The sequence below is a fragment of the Cydia strobilella genome, chromosome 6, assembly GCF_947568885.1.
Source record: "Cydia strobilella chromosome 6, ilCydStro3.1, whole genome shotgun sequence".
In the NCBI taxonomy this organism is placed as follows: domain Eukaryota; kingdom Metazoa; phylum Arthropoda; class Insecta; order Lepidoptera; family Tortricidae; genus Cydia; species Cydia strobilella.
In genome coordinates this window covers 4,170,867-4,190,818 of record NC_086046.1, presented here as the reverse complement: position 1 = coordinate 4,190,818, position 19,952 = coordinate 4,170,867, and the positions used below count along the sequence as shown (strand labels likewise).

At 37.2% G+C, this 19,952-nt stretch overlaps 1 long non-coding RNA gene and 2 other non-coding genes across 3 annotated transcripts in view; 1 reads left to right on the top strand and 2 right to left on the bottom strand.

Annotated features, from left to right (window-relative positions):
* The window catches only part of LOC134742023 (uncharacterized), a 213,793-nt gene that overhangs the window by 68,438 nt on the left and 125,403 nt on the right, over positions 1-19,952 (top strand). The gene's annotated exons all lie outside the window — the stretch shown is intronic.
* On the bottom strand, positions 5,170-5,244 carry Trnai-gau (transfer RNA isoleucine (anticodon GAU)). The gene has a single exon. It is a non-coding gene; the product is annotated as a tRNA-Ile (tRNA).
* Trnay-aua (transfer RNA tyrosine (anticodon AUA)) lies at positions 5,534-5,606 on the bottom strand. The gene has a single exon. It is a non-coding gene; the product is annotated as a tRNA-Tyr (tRNA).

The window sequence follows — 19,952 nt, the reverse complement described above, 5'->3', positions numbered from 1 at the left end:
TTTTTTTGAGTACCGAATTAAGTACTAGACATAAAAAAAAACTGTAACGCTCCACTAGGTCTGTCTTAGTAGGTAACTTTTACTCTTTTGAATAAGTATGAGTGTGGCTGTATTGTGCAATGAGATAGGTACCTATTATTTGATAGTTAGGTACCTCTGAGATACATAATCTGGGAATGCAATATTAGGTTTAAATAAGGCACCCAGTTCTAATCTAATCTGCGCCTTGTTTACAGACATAAAGACAAATGATTGTTCCCGGCGATTAGTTAGTATATCTTGGGTGCAAATATACTGTTCTCATGTGAAAATATTTCCTCCGTTGCTGCCACATGAACCTACTTTTACTTATTTCCTTCTATTTCTTCCAGAAAACTTCTCTTGGATCAAGGGAGAAATTAAGGAAGGCGCTCCTCAAGGACTTCCTAAGCATCATGCACAAAACCGGCTGTTACTAAGAGTGTGCGCTTGCGAGTTGCTAGCGAGCTTAATAAATACATACTTATGTCGCCTATGTTTTACTATCACACGAATACCTACCTAAACTATTTACCTGTTTCTATACAAGTAGAGACTAGTAAACATTCAAGACGGACAATCTTCATACAAAACAGCATTCCCCGCAACTTTAATGGACTCGACATAGGTGAATAGGTTTCGCTTATTCCTATTTTTTATTTTAGCTTTATACGTAATAAATCTGTCACTGTTAGGTACTTAGTACCTCTATTATAGCTGACTCATAGCGCGGTCCCGATACTTTAGCACTGAATTATCTCTGTTAGTGCTGAGACAAAACAAGCCTCTATAACTGAAATAACCTCAAGTCTCATCTCTATAAATGGAACCCTCTGTAAATGAGACAGACATTTACTTATACCTGGCTGAGACCCTGGGTAGGTGGAATAATAATAATAAAATTCTTTATTGTGCACTACAAAGAAAAATACATGTTACAAACAAAGACAGGACATAATGTTTTAATGTTTATTTGGGCACAAACTGTACATGTTTCTTATAACTAGTTTCTTATAAGTGAGAAATATTGCCCCCCCTTGATGAGATGAGTATAGGCTAAAGGTGTGGCGCCATCTATTCGAGTATAACTTTTTCTTGCTTTCCGAGGCACATTTTTTCCTTACACTATTTATCTTGCTTATACGGAGTTACATAATTATGTCTTTGCTATAAGTAACTTAAATTCAATTTACAACAATGACAATTCTCGCGGCGTTGTCAGTCTTCTATGTTTACTAATGTAAACTCTGATACAGATATGTAACAATGTCGGATTGTCGGCTCTGTGCTGCTGGAGAGAATATTATAAATGAGTAAATAATACAACCATTGCCAAGAAAATAAACGAAGTTTATTTACACAAACCTATTAAGTAAATGTAGATAGATAGACAAATCATTTATTCTTTTGCCACAATACACACATATAAAAGAAACAAAAGAAAAATATAAAAACAAAACAAAAAAAACCGTAGGATTGCTGTGTGCGTTGCAGCAAAACAAAATTGCTGTGCCCTTACAGGGTCTGTATTCTTGTAATTTGTAATACTATGAGCAATAAATATGTTTGGGTTTGAAAAGGGTTCCAAATTATTGTTATAATTATTAGCTTCTTGACATATTATAAAAATGTTAAATTAAATTACATATGCAGGCATTATAATTGGTACAAGCAATAGATTATAATATAAGTATAAGTAGGTAACAAAGATAGATATAACTCCGTAATAGATGAATACAGTCTAAGGAAAAAAAGTGCTTCGAAAATCAAGAAAATTTGATTCTCGTTCAGAGGGCGCTACTAGCTTTGGCCTACTGTCGTATAGATGGCGTTGACGGTTTCGTTTGTCATTAAAACAATTTTAACGCATATCAGTGAAAGAACATGGGTCAAAATCATAATAATAATTAATGCAAATAAAAAAACTCATTTATCCATATTTAAATACATTTTATCGTATTTTTATAAATCTTCATTTTTAGTTTTAAAGTGTGTCGATAGATGGCAGTGAATTTACTGTGGTTACAAGATTTACTATGACAGTACAGCTCTAGTGTAGGTAATGAGGGCTACCGCGTTTAATTCCGCCGCTAGGGGCGCGAGTGTAGATGGAGGTCTTTCAAAATGTCCAATGCAAAGAAGTTTTAGGGGCTTCAAGCTTTTTTATCGGGAATTTACTTAACTCCTTCCTTATTCATAATTGTGGTAAATCTTTGTTCGTCTTTGATTAATCATGGTAAACATGATATAGCTCAATAAATGTTAGTGGTTTATAAAAACGGCCAACTAAAATATATGCAAAATTAAACAAGTTGAAAAAATGGCACATTTAGACGTTAAAATACCTTTGTGTATATTAGAACGTATTGATTTTATAAAAATAAGCATAGAAGAATTTACATCTACAGTGGCGCCAACTGGTGAGCACAAAAACTTTAGCCCTCTGTAGGTACCTCATAAGTACTAACATTATGTGCCCTACCCGGGTGTCAATGTACTGACTACATTTTACTAACATCTTCTGTAATGCACATGACTTTTAATGTTAAATAAATGAAATGAAATAAGGATTTTGTTCAAACTGATATTTTTGATACAAGTTTTTATTGCCGATTCTTTTAACAGGCAAGGAGGACTATCGTTTTTTTGCTCACCAGTTGGCGCCTCTGTTCTTCTTCTTCTTTTAAAATTATGGCTTCAGCCCAGTGGGACTATTTCGCCAGTATCAAGGTATTAAGAGGTTTAAAAACGACAAAAATTGTACGGTTGTACAAGACAGTGTACGGTGATTTGTTAGCTCTTGTAAATCGATAGCTAGACTTTACAAGAAGCACGTGGACTACCGGCCGTTGACTCCAAGATGGTGGTTAAACCATTTATTGCACACTACCACATTAGTTTACTGTATAATAAGCTATCGATATTACACTTTAAACAATATTAATGAGCAAAAAACAAAGTAATTAATCACGATGCTAACTATCAAGATGGCGCTCGAACCGGAAGTCCGGCGCCTCTGTTGATGGTGATCCAAAACACTAAAGAACAGCTGTCAGTCATTGAAGTGACATTTGACATTTCGAACTATGGAAAAGACCACCATCTACACTAGCGCCCCTAGCGGCGAATTCATACGCGTTAGCCCTCACTAATACTTATCAAGACAATTCTAACAAATCCAGACACAAATTAGGTTGCGTTATTTTATCTCATTCTATGACCTCCTATATGACCACTTCCTGCGTCCATCATCAGATATTCGATCGTACTGCAGGGAAAAGGTACCCTACGTTCATACAAATTTAAATTTGTATGCAGGGGGGTGCCTTTTCTCTGCAGCTGACTGTACCATAATATTGCGTTATCACCCAACTTATATAATGTATTATGTTATCACCCAACTTAAAGAATGTATGTGAAGTTTTAGCTCAATCGAATACAGGGAAGTGTGGTCGTATTGATTTTATAAAAATAAGAATAGAAGAATTTACATCTACAGTGGCGCCAACTGGTGAGCACAAAAACTGTAGCCCTCTGTAGGTACCTCACAAGTACTAACATTATGTGCCCTACCCGGGTGTCAATGTACTGACTACATTTTACTAACATCTTCTGTAATGCACATGACTTTTAATGTTAAATAAATGAAATGAAATAAGGATTTTGTTAAAACTGATATTTTTGATACAAGTTTTTATTGCCGATTCTTTTAACAGGCAAAGAGGACTATCGTTTTTTTGCTCACCAGTTGGCGCCTCTGTTGATGGTGGTCCAAAACACTAAAGAACAGCTGTCAGTCATTAAAGTGACAAGTGACATTTGACATTTCGAACTATGGAAAAGACCACCATCTTCACTAGCGCCCCTAGCGGCGAATTCATACGCGTTAGCCCTCACTAATACAAATAGATGGATACAGTCTAAGGAAAAAACGTGCCTCGAAAATCAAGAAAATTTGATTATCGTTCAGAGGGCGCTACTAGTTTTGGCCTACAGTCGTATAGATGGCGTTGACGGTTTCGTTTATTATTTAACAATTTTAACGCATATCAGTGAAAGAACATGGGTCAAAATCATAAAAATAATTAATGCAAATAAAAAAAATCATTTATCTATATCTAAATACATTTTATCTTATTTTTATAAATCTTCATTTTTAGTTTTAAAGTGTGTCGACAGATGGCAGTGAATTTACTGGGGTTACAAAATTTAATATGACAGTACCGCTCTAGTATAAGTTACTCTATGCTAATACTTATCAAGACAATTCTAACAAATCCAGACACAAATTTGGTTGCGTTATTTTATTTCCTTCTATGACCTCCTATATGACCACTTCCTGCGTCCATCATCAGATATTCGATGGTACTGCAGGGAAAAGGTACCCCACGTTCATGCAAATTTAAATTTGTATGCAGGGGGTGCCTTTTCTCTGCAGCTGACTGTACCATAATATTGCGTTATCACCCAACTTATATAATGTATTATGTTATCACCCAACTTAAAGAGTGTATGTGAAGTTTTAGCTCAATCGAATACAGGGAAGTGTGGTCTAATTTATCTTGCAGGACTTGATACATACATTGCAACGTTGCAACTTAAGTTTGTAAAAAAAAAATCCTTTACACTGTAATAGATTCACCTACATATGTTTTACAAATAAACACTGACTATTGACTATTCGAAATGCATGGACATGCCACTTGCTGAGAGGTTTGTTCCAGGCGGAATGTAAGAACTTTTCTTCTTTCGTTCGATAGCTAAATTTTATGACTATCCCTTTTTTAAATAAGTCTTCCATGTCCTCGATAATTTGAGTATCCTCTAATATGTTATGACTGAAACAGAAACAAAATAGATTAGATGAGGTCATGAGTTGTATAGTGGTGCAGGCTAGTATGGCGGTTCATTGGCAAATTATGAGAAAATAATGTCACTTTTAGAAAGCTCTCGTTTTTAAGTCAGGGGGATTTTTTTGTTTCTCAGTATTCAGCAACATCTACCTGTAAGAAATGATCTTAACACACACACACACACACACACACACACACACACAATGTGCTAATACCCATACTTAACTTTTTTTTTAAGCAGAAACATATGCGAGCGTTACTCCAGATTTTTAAATTAAAGGAAAAATGGAATAATTTACACCTCCGGCAGGACTCGAACCTGCGACCATTGGAACATCGGTCCAATCGCTTCTGCCAACTGAGCCACGGAGCCCTACATAATTTATGGCACAAAGTGTGGTGGTCTTTTTTGTCAATAAACTTGGATTCTTGCATACAAAACCAGGTTCTAGAATATAGGTACAGACAGGGTAAGAAAAAAATGTTTTTGAAGTTTTGAGTGAGGTCGACGGGTTTCAAAGTTTTTAATATTTGTTAGAATCCTTATGCACTTTTTCTATAGTGTGAGTAAATGTATGAATAATTACGTAGTTTTTAACAAGCAGAAACGTCTGCGATCGATGCTATTAAGCTTAGAATAAATTTAAAAGTGGAAAAATTACTGCCTTGGGTGAGACTTGAACTCACGGCCTCTGGATCTATACTCCAGCGCTCTGCCAATTGAGTCACCAAGACCTCATCCATAGTCAGCAAATCTTCCCACTATATGGGTCTAGGGGACCCTAGCGATATCTACCGTAAGAGTGTTACACTTCTTAAACGGCCACCGGAGTTCCAAGTAATATTGGAAGTTCACGTTCAGTTAGTGATAGTTTAACAAACTTACATACATACATATAATCATGCCTATTTCCAGGAGGGGTAGGCAGAGACCACGGATTTCCACTTGTTACGATCCTGACATACCTCTTTCGCTACCTTCACTTTCATAACGTTCCTCATACACGCTCGCCGGTTTAGGGTGCTCTACCTGGCCTTTCTTCAGGATTTCCCCGATCTGATCAGAAAAAGTCCGCCGAGGTCTGCCCCTTCCCAACTCCCGTTTCTACCTCTCCCTTATACACTCTCTTTGTTAGCCTTTTTCCACTCATTCTTTCCACGTGTCTAAACAGGGAGTATATATATATATATATATATTTCGCTAGCATTTTCTTCTGCGCCTAAGCATCGTCATCGACTGAAAAACAAATTCATGATAAAGTCAGTTATTGATTATTGGTCAAACAATCTACACGAACTATAACTTTTTCTATAAATAAATTATTGTTCTTTAGAGAAACTTACATTATCGGTGGCATTTTCTTTAGTTTTCCCATCAAATCAGTATATTTTTTTTTCTAGTCAGTTTGTATTTTCTTCAGACGCGCACGCGTGCTTGTCAATGTCAATATTGTCAATTGTCAAAACGTTAAGCTCGCTACAGACTACGCGGTGCGAAGCCGCGAACGCGAGCGTGAGTCGATTTCGCTTTAGATTAACTTGCGTTCGCGGCTTCGCGCCGCGATTCGCGCTCGAGTGTGCTTTAAGTTGAGAGAACACAATTATCCGTGCATGTTAGGCCCCACCCATTCGCACGAGAGCTTATAGAAAGAGATATCGCTTTCTCGCTCTTACTTATGGGTGCGTCCCACACGCAACGCTTTTTAAGCTCTCGTGCGTATGGGGCCTTATAGTTGGTCAAGCAAATCTTATCAGTAAATAAGAACAAAAAAAACTAGATTCATCCTTTTCTTTTGGGTGCTAGTACTAGTGTAAGACAAAGATAGTATGATTCTCTCTCTTGTTTGAAATGTCTATGTTTGAAATGAGACGGTCCTTTAGCCCCATAGACCTACGAGTAGCATTACATAGATGCGGCCTACCGCGTGCGCCCGTAAGGGATAGACATAGCTGACGTCATAAACGTGGGGATACCATATTGGTAAAAATTACGTTGGGGCGATTACCCTGGAGGCAAAGTTTGACGGTATTAAAATTGTTGAATAAAATGTCAATGGGCCGTTCTATTTAGGCGTATGAACAATGAAATACCTCCTATAATTCGCGCAGGTGGTACAAAACTAAACATGTTTAGTAAATAAAACGTAAAATAAAATGTATTATGAGTTAAAATTTTATGAAATCACAAATCACAATCACATTATTCACACCAATTAATGTACACCACATTTAATCTTCACAACATTTGTTTATTTTATTTTTTAGAATTAGAAATACGAAAAAACTTCGAGGTCAAAATTACCCATAAAATTATGATATTTTCATCTGGTATCCCTAACATGATTGTTATGCAGCTAAATTAAGAAGAAGATTAAAAACGGCTGACCTCAGACTCGTCTGAGTAGCTGACAGATTACCACAAACAACCTACGTAATTTGGGCGGATAATTTTACAAATAATGTTTTTTAATTTGCGTAAATAATTGTGATATTTTTATTGAAATCGTTTGATTCTACATTGCTTTGAGTGTAACGTAATTTTACGATGTTATTCTCACATATTGCGTTAAGAGGAAGGTGTAAAATACCGTACTTACGTGTGAAAGGTTTCTCATATTTTTGCTCAGAGCGGCTATGACAGCCCATTACAGAACAATTCACCATTATTTTATCAATTCAAAACACTAACCATCACTATGTTTTATAAGAGAAAGCACAATTTCATAGAAAATAACAATAATTAAACAAGCAACGAACAAGCATGACATGTCACGTACTTATTTGTTTGCCACAATTTCGGTTGTGGCAGCGGTGGAAAAGTGAAACTATGACAAAGACAAAAAGTAATATATTGGTCTCTGTCACTACTACTTAAAGATACATAAGACTATCCCGTTCGGTCATTTCGCCCCACCCCTCATGACCGATCCATGTTATACTAGATTCATGTTTAGCCCGCTCCAGACTACGCGGCGCGAAGCCGCGAACGCAAGTGTGGATTCGATTTCGCTGATTAGCGAACTAGACTCCAAACTCGCGTTCGCGGCTTCGCGCCGCGATTCGCGCATGAGTGTGGAGGGCCCTTTTGACAAACTATATAATGCAAGTCAATTTGTATAAAGCTGTCACTCAACTGTCACTCATTTAAACTCTTTTCAATTTGGAAGTGTAGTAATAAAACTAACTATTCGTGTTCAATCTTTGTCCGACACACGTCCGAAATTTAAATAAGGCCAGCCATTGACATACACTCTAGGCATAGATAATCGTGGTCACTTTCGAATGATTGTCGATAACTTTTTTCATTACCGACGTGATATTGTTATCGTAGTCATGTATGAATGAATGAATGTTTTTCATGGAAATATGGGACACTTGGCAACACTGGCGCACGTGTGCGGCAGTCTGTAAGGTTCGCACCGTTTTGACGTATTTGCCTTTACAGGTCGTAACACACCGTCGCACCGCACCAAGGTCATTGTGCGTCGCACAATGACCTTGGTGCAGTTCTAGGAATAGGTAGTACTGGCGTGGGCTTCCATACTATCGCACCGAACCGTCAAAACGGTGCGATCCTACCTTACAGACTGCCGCACACGTGCGCCAGTGTTGCCAAGTGTCCCATATTTCCATGAAAAAAAAAAGAAAAACATGGAAATATGGGACACTGTTTGTGTCCCTATTCCTAAGGGCCCTCCACACTCGTGCGCGAATCGCGGCGCGAAGCCGCGAACGCGAATGTGGAGTCGATTTCGCTGAATAGCGAACTAGACTCCACACTCGCGTTCGCGGCTTCGCGCCGTGATTTGCGCATGAGCGTAAAGGACCCTCTAGAATTGCTCCAAGGTCACGGTGCGCTACGATGGTGTGTTATGGCCTATAATTTCGAAGTGTAATAATAAATCTAGCTATTCGCGTTCAAACTTCATCTGACACATGTCCGACAATTGAATAAGGCCACCTATTGAATGGATCTTTCAAAAACTCTAGGCATAGACAATCGTGGTCACTAACGAATGATTGTTGATTAGAGACTTCCGGTTCTAACGCCATCTTGATAGTAGCCTCGTGATTAATTCCTTTGTTTTTTGCTCATTAAAGTCATTAATATTGTTTAAAGTGTAATATCGATAGCTTTATTATACAATAATCTAATGTGGTAGTGTGCAGTGAATGGAGAATTAATCTCAAAGCGTGTTTAACCACCATTTTGGAGTCAACGGCCGGTAGTCCACGTGCTTCTCGTAAAATCCAGCTATCGGTTTTACGAGACAACTACAACAACCACCGAACAGCGTCGTGCTCTAAGAGCATTTATTTTGTTCCTACCCTTTTACGTGACATTGGCTACGGGCAACACCGCCCTCAAGTCCATCAAGAAAAGGAAAAAAAAAAGATTGTCGATTACTTGCATTATCGACGGGATATTGTTATCGTAGCCCGGTACCATGCTCGCAAAATGACAGTTTTTTACGATAACGTTAGAAGACAGCAGTCCTATCACGCGCAATATGACAATAACCGTGCTAAGCCCGCTGGACGTGTTGGCGCCAACTCGTATCGGAGGCCAAGACTCACTTCGGGTCGCTGAGCTAGCGGAGTTAGTTAGTTAGTTAGTTTTTAGTAAATTTTCCAGCTTTATGAGCCTGTATAGTCGGTGTGGACCTGACTAATAAACAGCGGGATTGCGCCAAATTGACCGCCATTCAGTGGCCGACGCGGACATTTTTGAAAATAGGGTGTCGTTAGGTTTCAATTCGACTGCCAACTTAATAGTACCTATTTTATAAGTAAAATGAAATCTCATGTGACCTTAAGTAAAGTAATAAAGCAAAGTAAAAATGAATTTGTGGAACACATGTACAGTTAATATATAAAATAATAAATAGAGCTCTGTGTTTTGCCTATTGGCGTACAAATATTAAAAACTTAAAAATAATGATGACTCAATGTTAATAATAAATTATTTCAGTTAAACAAATATATAATCAAAAAAATTAAAAAATCAGTTCGGACTTGTACTTTATTGCACTACAATAAGGTTAATAATTGAATAGTGTAGTGTAACATTCTGTTGTTATGCGCAGTAGGGATACCACTAAGTATTTGAACAGCATTCCTTCTCGAAGCTCCGACTGCCGGACTTTAATTAAGACAGGGACGCCATATTAACGAAGCACATGCTTAGGACTCAGGGCCTCATAAAAGGAAATGGTTTACAATAAGCCAATGTCTTAAATTACGCGAAATTAAGCATTCCCTGTAATGTGGATTCCAGAAAAGACAAGTATAAGTTTAGTTCTAACCCCTTCATAAAACTAAGCTATTCCTTTCAAACCTCTGTTAAATTTTGTATATTTTTTGGACCCAAAAATTTCAAAATGACAGGGACAAAAGATTATCAACGGCTCGTTAGATTTTACAGACATCAGAAAATCAGTCTTCCATAACGCAATGCTAGCAAAAATCAAGGACTAAATGACTTACACATTTGTACGTTGTACAACCGGCGGCAAAGGTGTAAGACATGTTCGCCTTATTGCAATTGAATAATATATGGTGCAAAATTTTAAATATAATAAAATATACGTTTGATCTTAGTGTCCCACTGTATATATACGCGGCGCACCGTTTTTAATAACTTTCAGGCTTCATATCAGTAATTAATTACTCACACGACATTTCTGTTGAATTTCCGGCTTTATAAATGTATTTTACTTATACCTAAAACCCAAGTTTTATGTATGGTTATTGTTGCGATCCGCGCACTAAGTAATTTAATTTAATTTAATTTAGTTTACGTAGTACCACTGTATATATCTTGTATGTAAATAAATGTTTTTAGTGTAGAGCAATATTGAGCTACATATTAAAAATGAAATCTACTTTATCAGTTCACAGACTATAAAACGCAATCAAATATTTCAAAATATGGGTTTCCAGTTCTCTGTACTGACAAATGCTGCCCCACCATACAACAGCCATAACAACCATTTGAAAACTCATTCAATTATCGACCTTATTCTCGCGCAATAAATTCCAAATTCAAACTGGTTTTCCAATGATTGTTACGATTTTAATGCTCAGCGGGGCAGTGTAAATCAGCCTCAGAATTAATGTCATTATTATTTCATTTCATTCACAATACACGTAGCGTTAGGCTGTATACAGACTTGCGAATATTGGACACTGAACCTTTCACTTTGCCATGGTTACGTCGTTAGATCTGCTTTTATGGTATTTAAATTAATCAAACATGCATTTTTGTGATAGTTATTAGCCCTTTCCACAATGGGCCATTTTTAGGGTTCCGTACCCAAAGGGTAAAAACGGGACCTGGGTAGCTCCGGCGCCGCGGAAGAGCAGCCCTTCCGCCCTCTCGTGACGAAGCACGGTCACTACATATGAGAGAAATATTTTTTCTACCAACCAATTTTTAAATCATGCTAAACAAATAGTAATTTTGCAGCTCAACTATTTATTAAGCAGATTAATTATAACAGAAGCAGATCGGTATTGGTTATAATGTTAACCGTTTGTGAATTATTTGCTGAACAAGTTGTATCTCGATTTTTATTTATTGCCGGCAAAATTTTCGTATGCTGTTCAAATGATTTAATGGCTAATTTTTTGCAGATCAGTTTTAAAAACGGCTGATCATTTAATTACTTCCGTTTTTGAACCCCATGGTTAATTACGAATACTTACTCATCAGCTCGTCACTCGTCTGTTCGTGGCTTAAGGCGATGTGTACCGACACAAACCGAAATTGCGATTCGCGATTCCTCGTCCATCAGTCAATCGGCCGATAAATTGTGTTTTAATTGCCCTTTAAATTCCTTTCATTTCAGTAATTACGAATGGTTTGAATGTAGTGCAGTAAATAGGGGCAACATTCGCGTAGACTACTGAACTATGAAGACACTACTGTTAAATGTACCTAATGTAATTTAATGTTGTATGTGACTATCCCGTTCTGTCTTGTCATTATAATTACGTTGTCGAATCTGCCGGGCTAGCCCATGATTGGCGCAAGAGTATCTCGCTGCGACATAGACAACCCGTCCCCCTTTGATTCATACAGTTAGTAAAAGACGGGTAGTCTATCTCGCGGCGAGATATGTCGCGTCAACCATGTGCTCGGCCTACAGGATTGCAATTATTGAAATGTCATCGGCAATCGTTTCCGATATTTCAAACATTAGAATATTCAGATTCTAAAATGATAGGTCGATATAACCGACTAACTGATATTTAATATGGCTGGCCAACACACTGTCGTCATAATATTACTTAGGTACCGGTTTTCTATATTACGAAATTAATGGAAATAAAACGCACAACTAAAAGCCTAAATACCAATAAAAACAATGAAGCGCGGTTGGAAAACATTTATCTTTCAAAATTTAATTATTGTACACATTACTAAGCATTTATTACTACCCATTTTTTAACCTCGCTTATTTTCCGCGTAAAACATGAAAACATGTACTCACGCTCGTATTTTATGTACGAATACCGGCGCGAACGTTTAAACTAAAGGCATAATTTAAAGCCTAACAAAAAAAAGAAAAAAATCAAAATGGTGCAATGCGCCTCTTTTCTGGCGATTTCGGGTGTAACGAGCTCTCAGCGCTTGCTTCGCGTCAAAGACTGCTCTAATGGGCTCAAATAAACTTAACTTGCCTCTAATTGAAGGCCCTGAATGTAAATGCATGCTAAATATTCAAAACTTGAACTAAGGACATTCTTTATAATTCTGGTGGCTCTACGTGTAAACTCGTATGTGAATGAGTGTGTTAAAATACGTAGTTATACCCATATATAATTTATAATTTTACCTAGTACGTTCGACTTTTCGCAAAGTGCAGAGTAGGGGGCTTACCGCCAACAACGAAAAATCGAAAAATCATTACTCTCTATTATTCTCTCGCATATACGAGCGATAGAGGCAGATAACGATTTTCGATTTACGATCGACAGTTTTGGAGTAGCAAAACCTACTATTATTTAGATAGGCGGATGCGAACTATGTTGTAGGGGAAATACCATGGAAATACACATGCACGATTTAAGGAAAATGAGAATTTTCTTGGGACGATACCGTGATACTACTTATTTGATAACTGTCTTTATCTACAGAATGTAACAAAAATAGTTTCAGGGCATATTCGGTATCGTGCTCTGATTAGGAAAAAGTAGGAGAAAAAGTTTTGACCTTTGTATGGAAGACTCCGACTTGGACGAAATGCCCCATGAAAAAAAAATGTTATTACACTTCAAAAAAAATTCTTCTACTTTTTCCTAATCAGGACGATACCGAATATGCCCTAAAACGGATCCCCTCTATTTTTGTTACATCCTGTATGTAATGTGTGTCCCAGGGAAGTCAAGATGGTACGGTACTGAGCGAATACCTTTTTTATGCTAGGCAAAGACAGAGAAAACGAAATTGAAAATGGTTAAAAAGTGGACACTTGGCAAGGCCCCACATTGTTGCTGACCCTATTTTACGTGCTGCACAAACTGCGTTTTTAAATGAGTTTTATTTTAAGGTGCAGTAAGTTCGTGTTCTTCTCACTCACTGAGCGTGAGCGAGATGGAAGTGCGTGCCCGGGAGCGCGGATATCATGCTTTTTAATTTTATTTTTTTGTGTTACCTATAGTATTTTTTTTTTTATCGCTGAGCCCTCCTGTAGTCATGCGCAAAATGTGTCACTAAAAAGAAAAGATTGATATGCATCTTTCATACGCTGTGAAGTACTTCACTCTTTTAGTTTACTAGTTCAGTTTAGTTCAGTGTTCAGTAGCTCAAAGGATTCATCTATATCAACAGCCGGGCTAGCACATGATTGGCGCGACAGTATCTCGCGGCGAGATAGACTACCCGTCCCTCTTTAATTAACATTGTTTGAAAAAGACGGATAGTTAAGCCTGCCTGACTGCCACTTAAGGTTTGCAATTTTGCGAGATATGTCGGTGACCCTAGTTCTACTGCGGATATCATCATTTCTGACTCTATCACGCAGAGAAACCCCGAGCATAGCTCTCTCCATTGCCCTTTGCGTGACCTTGAGCCTTCTTATGAGGCCCATCGTTAGCGCCCACGTCTCAGATCCGTATGTCATCACTGGACACACACACTGGTCAAAGACTTTTGACTTAAGACACTGCGGCAATTCGCGCGGACGAAAAGATACTGTGGAGCTTCCCGAACGCTGCCCAACCGAGTCGGATTCGACGAGTGACCTCTTTCTCGAAGTTAGTCGATGTCTACCCTCAAGTATTAAAAGAATAAAGTTATCTAATATTGTTACGGTTTTAACACCCCCTGGCACCGACTAAAATTACCCGTTCACATTATATCTCAATATTTTTTTTTGTAGATAGTAGAAGAACTGCGTTGCGAGATTTGCATCTTTTTACATGTAGTGTTTTTGATGGGATTAAATTATTTTTACGGCAACCGTATTGTGATCCAAAAAAGCGCTACGACTTTTTTTAAATCCGAAGTATTATAAGTTATGATCCATCTCGTAGTTTTAAAATGAGAACGAAACTCCGTTTGTATAGAAAGATGAAATTAGGCCGAGCTTGCTGGGGACTTAAGTTATCACCTTCATTCTTTTTGTAAGCGTTTTGCTTTCAAGTGTTTTTTTTTTCGTTATGGTGCAGTAGGTTCAGAAAACGGATTTAAAAAAGTATAATTTATAACGAAACTTTGCATATACATAGACATGAGGTATACTAATACCTCCCCTTTAGCCTATTGTGACGGAAGGGTAACTACGGAACCCTACACACTGAGCGTGGCCCGACATGCTCTTGGCCAGTTAATTATAATTTATATATTTTGTTTAATTTAATAGTGTGACTACAAATCATCACTAATCAAAATATTAAAAACGGAAATAACTTTTATTGGTTTATAACTGTTAAATAAAGTAATAGAGATACCAAATTACCGAAAAATCAAACGAAATGTATCAATCATCAAAGTAAATAAAATTTATACAAAATTGGTACTGGCTACTGGCTACATCCATTTTCACAGAAAATTGGATTGCAATGGAAGCCAAATTAAATTTTATTCCCGATTTATTTACTCGCAGCCAACGATCTCAATAATACTATTTAACTACTAACACGATAAAGCGCTAAATATTCATTGCTACTCAATATTGAACCTTAAAACTAGGGAATAGAAATTACTTTGACAGGTAAGGACGGGTTGTAGTTTTGACTCGGATGCTGCTGAAAGTATGCATAAAACTGTAATAGCTGAAGTTAATAAATAGTAAACAAAAGATTATATTTACACTATTTAATATTTACACTATATAAAATATTTAAAACTATGTTTTATAAAGGAATAATTGAATGAATTTACAGTGATTCCATACTACAAGGTTGCCATTAAATTAATGTCAAATATGTTAAATAATTTTGTAAGTACCTATGACTGCCTGTTATTACAATGCACTTAACTTTATACTTAGTACTTATTTATAAGCATGTAAACAAATCTACTAAAGGATGACTCACGTTAGACCGGGCCGTGTCCGGGCCGGAGCTTCCGGCGCTTCGTTTTCTATGGAAAGCATCACGTGATCACCTGTCATGTCATAGAAAAGTAAGCGCCGGAAGCTCCGGCCCGGACACGGCCCGGTCTAACGTGAGTCATCCTTAATTCTCTTATCTTATTGAATGCTGCTTGCTACCAATGTATTTATAAAGCCTGACCAGTAATATATCATTGTCAAGAGGGCGCTGTTTATTCTCATGTATAGGGTGACAATTCAGCATAGTATGAAAACATTAGTTCCAATGAAATTCCGCAACATGGCGCGTGATCATATATTCCTGGCGGCCTAACCAAGGTGACGATCGCTTGCGCTTCGCCATCGAATCGCTTTGTGTCTCTCTATCACTCTTCCATATTAGTGTGACAGTGACAATTGCGTAACGTTCACTACGTAGCGTTAGCGATTGGCATGTTGTCTAGGGGCACTGGTCAGGCTTTAACCGCTAATGTCTCTGTCGCACTAATATGGAAGACTGATAGAGAGACACACCGTTTCGTTCGCTACGGCGAAAACGATTGTCATCTTGGCTAGACCCTCTGAACTCACTGCACCTTTAGTCATGTTTTATTTCACTAAAGGCCCTACCCTTAGGGACCCTGGGATCGCTACAATGAGGAGATAAGAGACGTGTCTTTATTTTCCTTTCGCGTTGACGTGACGTGTGACCTACTTAGTGGGAAAACTTAGAACAGCTAACGCTTGATGAAACAAACGACGGACAAAATAGGGTATTTGGCTGTATTTAAAATAAATTATTTTACACCATACATGAAATAAAGCACCAGAAGATTAATAGAGAAACGTAGACAGCAGTTATTTTTAGACAATTTATATTTTAGAACCCGTATCAAACTATAAAGAGTAGATAATCTGATTGTGACGTCACATGCTAGTGTTTCATACAAATTCCATAGTAGCAAAATCGTTTTGACAGTTCGAAAAATCAAAACTGATTTGACTAGTAGTCAAATACCCTATTAAAACAAAAATATTACTTGGTTAATCCGCAAAATAAAATTATTACGTGGTAGTTAATCAGTGCTAACCCGTTATATTCACTTGCTTATTTTTACATGCAATTAATGTTCCCACCCTCCCACCGCATAAATACTCAGATATTTGTTACAAACCACCACGCGTCCAGTTAATATTTTGCGGATTAACATAATATGGATTTCCGCAAAGTAACACCTGATTCTATTAATGATGAAATAAACGACATATAGTTAATATAAATAATGTATCAAAAAATATTACTAACTAATTAAATTATGAAACATTCCGATCCCTCTTCTTGTTTAGGTTAGGTAAAGTACACAAACATAATTAGGTGTTATTTTTGAGAAAGCTGGTTTGTCATAGAAGAAGAAGAAACAAAACAATGTAGACATCTTATTGTTTCTTATGTTTGTCTTTATAGGCCAGGAAATGAATGGCCAAAAAAAGTTATAGAGGGAAATGCTTGGAACTCAATTTTTGACTCTGTAGCTTTGTTTGGGCTAGTTAGCACACCCGATTTATACGAAAACGTAACCAAACCCGGCCTAGCAGCTTCACTGATGTAGACTGATGATTCAAGATAAAAATAAAGGCCCTAAATAAACCTTCTAGAGCGGATATCTCAAAAAACTATACAAGATATCAAAAAACTTGATCTAATAAAACTTGTAACAAATGAAATCACATCATTTTGTATGTGACCATGTCGCTCAGACGCATAGTTTCCGAGATATAATCGAAAAACCGAAAAAATGAACCTTCAAACCCCCCTCTCCCCCCCAGCACCATGGTTACGGTCGGGGACTTTTGATATGTTCATCTCCTAACTAGTCCAAACAAAGCTACGAAGTCAAAAATTGTGTCAAAAATTTCCCTCTATACCTTCTTATTACTTAGCCTATTTAGGAACAGTCAGACTTTAGAAATTAAATTATGGTACCTCATCAATATCGAATCTAATTAGTTAGGTACTTAGTTTAATTTTTATTGCTACTAACATTTTATGAGCTTGCAATAAACGTTAAAGTGTTCTCTCTGTTGTTTAGTATGTAAACAAAACGTGTCATGAGACGTCGGGAACCGGAAAATTCAGCGTATTTTACGAAAACAAGACTGGATATAGAAAGTAGGGTGACAAATGCGCTTTCATTTTGAGCATGATTGGTTGAAATAGCCTACCATAAGAACGCGTACACACTGGTGTTTATTTAAAAAAAAACATAGGTATAGCCAACGAAATCAAAGAAGTCCCTTGTATAGGTACTTAAGCGAGGTTTAGACTAGCAAGAACTTGCATGCAATTTTCATTACATTGCGGTATCTGATAAACATTTTGAATGCAGTTTACCTCAGTAGTCGGCAATGTAACGTAAATTGCATGCAAGTTCTTGCTAGTCTTAACCTCGCTTTATGTTTATTTAACCTACTTATGTCTTGTAAATAAATACCTTACCTTGTATTTTAGACGTAATTTCCAGAGAAATAAAAAACCGGACAAGAGTGATTCGTACTCGCCTACCCGAGGGTTCCGTACTTTTTAGTATTTGTTGTTATAGCGGCAACAGAAATACATTATCCGTGAAAATTTCAACTGTCTAGTTATCACGGTTCCTGAAATACAGCTTGGTGACAGACAGACGGACAGAGGGACAGGGACAGACTAGACAGACAGACGAACAGCGGAGTCTTAGTAATAGGGTCCCGTTTTCACCCTTTGTAACGTGTGTAATTACATTTGTAACGTGCGGCACGCGGGCTGTTATACAAAATAACACTTTAGGACAGCCGTCAGTTATAAAAATAATGATTGAAATTAAAATTTCACATTAAAGTAGACAACATAATTGCTCGTAATTATCCTGTCTAAAATCGTTAACGGGAACATACGACGGTACTTCGTCTAATATATTCTCGTAAATATTAGGTATGCAGTTAAATTTGGCAGGACCTACTTGGAAATTCTGAATTTTAATAACTATTATGCAGATTAGGCGGACGCTCTCCGCGCTTGACTAAAAGTCTGCACTTATAAAAACTACAGTGTTATTTCTACAAAAAACAGCAAAATGAAAGGTTAAAAAACAAACTTCAATTACCTGCACCAAAACTAGAACTATTCCGAAACAGCCCCCTATACGCCGCCGCAAAATATTATAACAATCTTCCAAACTACATTAGGTCAGAGGAGAGGGACGAAACGTTTGCAAAAAAGTTGAAGGCATTTCTTATTAATAAAAACTATTATGCAGTTGATGATTTTTTAAATGATTCCGATATTTGTACCAACTAATGTTACTGTGAAAATAATTATATTTTTTATTAATTTAATATTTATATTAGCACTAGTCCTAATTGTAAGTTTTACCTGCCATACCCGTTCCGGGTCCATGAGATACTTTTTACATGTTATTAACATCTTGTAATTACCATGGTGCAATAAACAAATAAAGAAAAAATATTTCGAACAAATAGTACTAACTGCCTAGAGTTGGTACCTACCGTATTAAGAAGCTGTTAAGGTCTCCTTCATTCTTTAAATATCATATAAAATTAGTTGACCGTTTGGCTTTTATTCTAACGACAAACCTTAAGCATTGGTTCTCTAAGCATTAGTGTTGCATCACTTTTTTAGTCCCATACATACGTACATACATACATATAATCACGGCTGTTTTCCGGAGGGGTAGGTGACCCATTGAAATGGTACATTTTGCCTTGCATGAAATCGGGCAGTTCTGTTTTTTTATGTTCTATGTGATGAAGTGGTTATGGCAAATCCGAGTTCTCGACCTCGGAAACCCAGCGGATCATTGTCAAATTTCTGAAACGCCTTCTCAATACTTTGTTAAGAATTTAGTCTTCTTTAAAGTGTTCATAGTTACATTTGCCGTAAAATAAGTCCTTGTTGGTAAAAAGTTGGCAGAAACTAAAATAAAAACCGGCCAAGTGCGAGTCGGACTCGCGCACGAAGGGTTCCGTACCATTACGGAAAAAAACAGCAAAAAAATCACGTTTGTTGTATGGGAGCCCCATTTAAATATTTATATTATTCTGTTTTTAGTATTTGTTGTTATAGCGGCAACAGAAATACATCATCTGTGAAAATTTCAACTGTCTAGCTATCACGGTTCATGAGATACAGCCTGGTGACAGACGGACAGACGGACAGACGGACAGCGGAGTCTTAGTAATAGGGTCCCGTTTTTACCCTTTGGGTACGGAACCCTAAAAAGTCAGAAAATTTAGAGGTTTTTCAAAAATTTGACAATGATCCGCTGGGTTTACGAGGTCAAAAACACGGATTTGCCACTTCATTACATAGAACATAAAAAAAACAGAACTGCCCGATTTCATGCAAGGCAACCCCCCTTTTTGAGTACGATTTCAATAGGCTAAGGCAGAGACCACGGATTTCCACTTGCTACGAACCTGCCATACCTCTTTCGCTTCCTTTACTTTCATAACATTCCTCATACACGCTCACCGGGTTAGGGTG